The sequence below is a fragment of the Petromyzon marinus genome, chromosome 79 (genome assembly GCF_048934315.1).
Source record: "Petromyzon marinus isolate PM22_M1 ecotype Great Lakes invasive population chromosome 79, UKy_Petmar_22M1.pri1.0, whole genome shotgun sequence".
Classification (NCBI taxonomy): domain Eukaryota; kingdom Metazoa; phylum Chordata; class Hyperoartia; order Petromyzontiformes; family Petromyzontidae; genus Petromyzon; species Petromyzon marinus.
Genome location: NC_133745.1, coordinates 10,831,628 through 10,836,866, shown reverse-complemented (window position 1 = coordinate 10,836,866; position 5,239 = coordinate 10,831,628). Strand labels below are relative to the sequence as shown.

The 5,239-nt window shown below is 50.6% G+C and overlaps 4 non-coding genes and 1 pseudogene across 4 annotated transcripts; all 5 read right to left on the bottom strand.

Annotated features, from left to right (window-relative positions):
* Positions 1-2,450: 2,450 nt before the first annotated feature.
* LOC142907540 (5S ribosomal RNA) lies at positions 2,451-2,569 on the bottom strand. Its single transcript, XR_012931066.1, has one exon. It is a non-coding gene; the product is annotated as a 5S ribosomal RNA (ribosomal RNA).
* Positions 2,570-2,821: 252 nt separating this feature from the next.
* LOC142907529 (5S ribosomal RNA) lies at positions 2,822-2,940 on the bottom strand (annotated as a pseudogene).
* Positions 2,941-3,126: 186 nt separating this feature from the next.
* On the bottom strand, positions 3,127-3,245 carry LOC142907578 (5S ribosomal RNA). The gene has a single exon (XR_012931104.1). It is a non-coding gene; the product is annotated as a 5S ribosomal RNA (ribosomal RNA).
* A 253-nt stretch (positions 3,246-3,498) lies between these two features.
* LOC142907548 (5S ribosomal RNA) lies at positions 3,499-3,617 on the bottom strand. Its single transcript, XR_012931074.1, has one exon. It is a non-coding gene; the product is annotated as a 5S ribosomal RNA (ribosomal RNA).
* A 432-nt stretch (positions 3,618-4,049) lies between these two features.
* On the bottom strand, positions 4,050-4,168 carry LOC142907561 (5S ribosomal RNA). Its single transcript, XR_012931087.1, has one exon. It is a non-coding gene; the product is annotated as a 5S ribosomal RNA (ribosomal RNA).
* Positions 4,169-5,239: the final 1,071 nt, after the last annotated feature.

Here is a 5,239-nt window from a genome sequence, read left to right as displayed (position 1 = left end):
GCGGCCACCATGCATTTGAGCTTCCCAGCTAAGGTCTGGTTCATACGCTCCACCATACCGTTCACCTGGGGGTGCTACGCCGTGGTTCGGTCCTTCTGGATTCCGAACTCGCGGCACAGCGCCTGAAACAGCTCTGCCTCGAACTCACTACCTTGCTCGGTAATGACCCATTCGGAGATCCCGTGCTTAAGTACGTAGTGCTCCACGAATGCCCAGACCACCACAAGAGCCGTCTTATCGGGGATGGCCACCGCCACGGGATAGCGTGCGAAATACTCCACCGGTGGGATCGCGGAAATGGCCCCTGTAGGTCGATCCCAACCAGCTGGTTTGTCCGACTGACGCGGAACGGCCTCAGGGGTACCTGATATTGTGCCGGTTTCGGCCCGCATTGCTGACACGCGCGGTAGTCCTGTACCCAGGCGGCCACGTCTTGCACCAATTTGGGCCAGAGATATTGGCGACGCAGGGTCTCCCGAGTGCGCCGTTCCCCATCATGGCCCCCGAGCAGGTGGTCGTGCACCAGCCATAGCAGCTGGGGTCGCACCTGGGAGGGAACACAGATGCACCCTCTTACCACCCCGTTCTGCACACACAACCGGGCATACAAACCACTCCAGGGTCCTGGTAGGGTGCTCTTCTTCTCCCGCAGGGCCACTTCCACTGCCGCCAGATCCGGGTCCCGTTGCTGGGTCTGTCTCAACTGCTCGTCGTCCAGGCCCGGGAAGGCGCAGCCGACGTCCTCTTGGATCCGCCCGGTCAGGGTGGGGCAGTCCGTCGGCTCCTTCTGTAGGGGTCTCCGCGGCGCATACTGCACTCTCTCTCGCGAGAGGGGGGTTAGTCTCAGTGCGCTCCCGGGGGGGCGTTGCCTGTTGGCAGCGTCCCCCATGAAGCATGGGCAGGCCTCCTCTGCCCTCGTCTCGGCGCACACCATGGGCTGCCTCGACAAGGTGTCCACATTTTCGTGCATCCGCCCAGCCCGGTACTCGATCTGCAGGTTGTATTCCTGCAGCTGCGCCAGCCATCGGGCCATCTGCCCCTGCGATTTCTTGAATGTGAGATGGAGCTGCAGAGCATAATGGTCACTCCGCACCCGACATTTTCTGCCATACAAATACGGCCAGAACTGTTTACATGTGAAGATCACGGCATACAGTTCCTGACGGGTCACGCAATAGTTCAGCTCGGCCCTGCTCAGGGTCCAGCTGGCGTATGCGATGGCCCGTTCCATCCCATCCTGCACCTGTGACAACACCGTGCCCAGCTCATAGCTGCAGGCGTCGGTGTCCAAAATCAAATCGGTGGAAAAATCCGGGAAAGCCAGGGTGGGGGTATGGGTGAGGTGGTCTTTGAGGGTGGTGAAGGCCGTCAGGCGGCCTCCGTCCACTGATAAGGGTTCTTAGGGGAAGTGAGTTGGGTGAGGGGGCGTGCAATCTCGCTGAATCCCTTTACAAATCGACGATAATAGGTGGCGTGCCCCAAGAATGACCTGATCTCCGTCAGGTTCCTTGGCCATGGCCATTCCACTATGGCGCGTACCTTCTCCGGATCGGTGCGCAACCCTGCCTCGCTGATTCGGTGTCCAAGGTACCCCACCTCGTGCTGCGCAACATAACACTTACGTGGCTTGAGTTTGAGATGGGCTGCTCGCAGTCACTGGAACACCTCTCATAACCTGGACCAGTCCTCAGACAGAGATATACTGAACACTATCACGTCAACCAGGTAAATTAGGCACTGTTCCCACTGCAAGCCCCGCATCACCAGCTCCATCAACCACTGGAACGTCGCAGGCACATTAGTGAGTCCGAACGGGAGTATCCGAAACTCAAACAGTCCCATCGGTTTGGTAAATGCAGTCTTTGGCCGATCCTCCTCCGCCATATCCACCTGCCAGTACCCGGATGCTAGATCGAGGGTGGAAAAATACCACGCCACCGCGAGGCTGTCAAAGGTGTCATCGATGCGGGGGATGGGGAAGGCATCGCCGAGGGTGACTGCGTTCAACTTTCGGTAATCAACACAAAATCGGGTCGACCCATCCTTTTTCATCACCAGTACCACCGGGGCAGACCAGGGGCTCGCTGAGGGTAGGATTATGTTATCTCGGAGCATTTCCACGATGGCCTCTTTAATCTGGGCCCGTTCAGGCGCGCCCACTCGGTATGCGGGGAGTTTAATTGGTCGGGCGGCACCGGTGTCAATTTGGTGCTTAACAAGGTCAGTCCGGCCCACATCCGAATCGTGCTCACTGAACACGTCGGCGTCATCGCTCATGAAAACGTTTATTCTGAGCTCCTGGTTTAGCCCCGAATGAGTGGCATCAAACAGTATTTTACAATAAAATATTGATCCCAATGCAGTACACCATATCGACGTGAAATTGGCAGGTGCACTCACTGGATGAGACGAAGTGTAAAAAGCGACCCATCCAGATACAACAATGCAAAAGCCTACAATACCTGGTATTCCCAGGCAGTCTCCCATCCAAGTACTAACCAGGCTCGACTCTGCTTAGCTTCCGAGATCAGACGAGATCGGGCGCATTCAGGGTGATATGGTCGTAGGCCATGCTTGGAAAGACCTGTCGCACATTCAGATGTATAAAACAATCAACATTCAACTATACTTCTGGAGGTCATCGCTCATAAAACCTTTATTCTGAGCTCCTGGTTGAGCCCCGAAAGAGTGGCATCAAACATTATTTTACGATAAAATATTGATCCCAATGCAGTACACCATATCGACGTGAAATTGGCACGTGCACTCACTGGATGAGTCGAAGTGTAAAAAGCGACCCATCCAGATCCAAAAATACAAAATCCTACAACACCTGGTGTTCCTAGGCAGTCTGCCATCCAAGTACTCACCATGCTCAACCCTGCTTAGCTTCCGAGATCAGACGAGATTGGGCGCATTCAGGGTGATATGGTCGTAGGCCATGCTTGCACACACCTGTCACACATTCAGATGTATAAAACAATTAAAGTTCAACTATATTTCTGGAAATCATCGCTCATGAATACGTATATTCTGAGCTCCTGGTTGAGCCCCGAATAAGTGGCATCAAACAGTCTGGATGAGTCGAAGTGTAAAAAGCGACCCATCCAGATATAACAATGCAAAAGCCTACAACACCAGGTATTCCCAGGCAGTCTCGCATCCAAGTACTAACCAGGCTCGACTCTGCTTAGCTTCCGAGATCAGATGAGTTCGGGCGCATTCAGGGTGATATGGACGTAGGCCGTGCTTGCAGAGACCTGTCGAACACTCATATGTATAAAACAATCAACATTCAACTATACTACTGGAGGTCATCGCTCAGGAAAACGTTTATTCTGAGCTCCTGGTTTAGCCCCGAAAGAGTGGCATCAAACAGTATTTTACGAGAAAATATTGATCCCAATGCAGTACACCATATCGACGTGAAATTGGCAGATGCACTCACTGGATGAGTGGAAGTGTAAAAAGCGACCCATCCAGATCCAAATATACAAAAGCCTACAACACCTGGTATTCCCAGGCAGTCTCCCATCCAAGTACTAACCAGACTCGACCGTGCTTAGCTTCCGAGATCAGACGAGATCGGGCGCATTCAGGGTGATATGGTTGTAGGCCATGCTTGGAAAGACCTGTCGCACATTCAGATGTATAAAACAGTCAACATTCAACATAACTTCTGGAGGTCATCGCTCAAAAAATCTTTATACTGGTAGGAACGAAGTTGTAAACTGAGTGTACCAGCCTGCAATAGATTAATGTGTCCGTACGTCCGTCCGTCCCCTTTCAATACTTTAACGAAGTGAAATCTCGTGCTGTTGGGTGTATAAAATCAGTAATAGACAGCGCAGAGACTTGTCCTACCAGCCCACCCTGCAGGGACCTGTTTCTGAGCTCCTGGTTGAGCCCCGAAAGAGTGGCATCAAACATTATTTTACAAGAAAATATTGATCCCAATGCAGTACACCATATCGACGTGAAATTGGCAGGGGCACTCACTGGATGAGTCGAAGTGTAAAAAGCGAGCCATCCAGATCCAAGTAAACAAGAGCCTACAACACCTGGTATTCCCAGGCAGTCTCCAATCCAAGTACTAACCAGACTCGACCCTGCTTAGTTTCCGAGATCAGACGAGATCGGGCGCATTCAGGGTGATATGGTCGTAGGCCATGCTTGCAAAGACCTGTCGCACATTCAGATGTATAAAACAATCAACATTCAACTATACTTTTGGAGGTCATCGCTCATAAAACCTTTATTCTGTGCTCCTGGTTGATCCCCAAAAGAGTGGCATCAAACAGTCTGGATGACTTGATTCGAAGCTTTCGTGACTGCAAGAATTACTCTTTGTTTTTTTCGGTAAAGTCACGTATAAATAAAAAATAATAAAATAACAATAGCATACGACGTTTCGGTTGCAACACAAGCAGCCATCATCAGGTACAGAAGAGCTAAATTTACGAGAGAGAGGAAACACAAAACCCCAGATGTATATACAGACACCCAAGTAGGGGGGAACTAATACAGATACAACAGGGTACAACAGAGAGAGAAGCATACCAAACAATCAGGGTTTAGCATAATTTGGAAACCATATAAAGCAACACAGACGGTCGGTCAAAACACAATTAACGCATAGTCTGGTTGATTACGCTATTTCAAAGATTGTTAAATTGCAAGTTAAGTATGAAATTTAAAATACAGACTGCGCACACACACACATAGACATCCAAGTAGAGTGAACCAGCACAGACACGCACACAGTGAAGTCGCCTTAAATAGGCAGAGAAGGTGAGGCTGAGAGACAATGGGACAAATTAGCATGAGGTATGCATGGAACAAAGGAGGCACGGCAGCACACACTCGGAAACACCAAGGCCCACACACAGGCAGAGACAGCACAGAGACACAAATCCAAGCCAAGACACAAAGGCAGATGCACAAGCAGAGACAACACAAAGACACAGACCTAATACCTCCCTTAGAGGTGGTTCAGACTTGATTCGAAGCTTTCGTGACTGCAAGAATTACTCTTTGTTTTTTTCGGTAAAGTCACGTATAAATAAAAAATAATAAAATAACAATAGCGTACGACGTTTCGGTTGCAACACAAGCAGCCATCATCAGGTACAGAAGAGCTAAATTTACGAGAGAGAGGAAACACATAACCCCAGATGTATATACAGACACCCAAGTAGGGGGCGTGGATGGAGTGGGGGGTGAGAGTGGATGGTGTCGC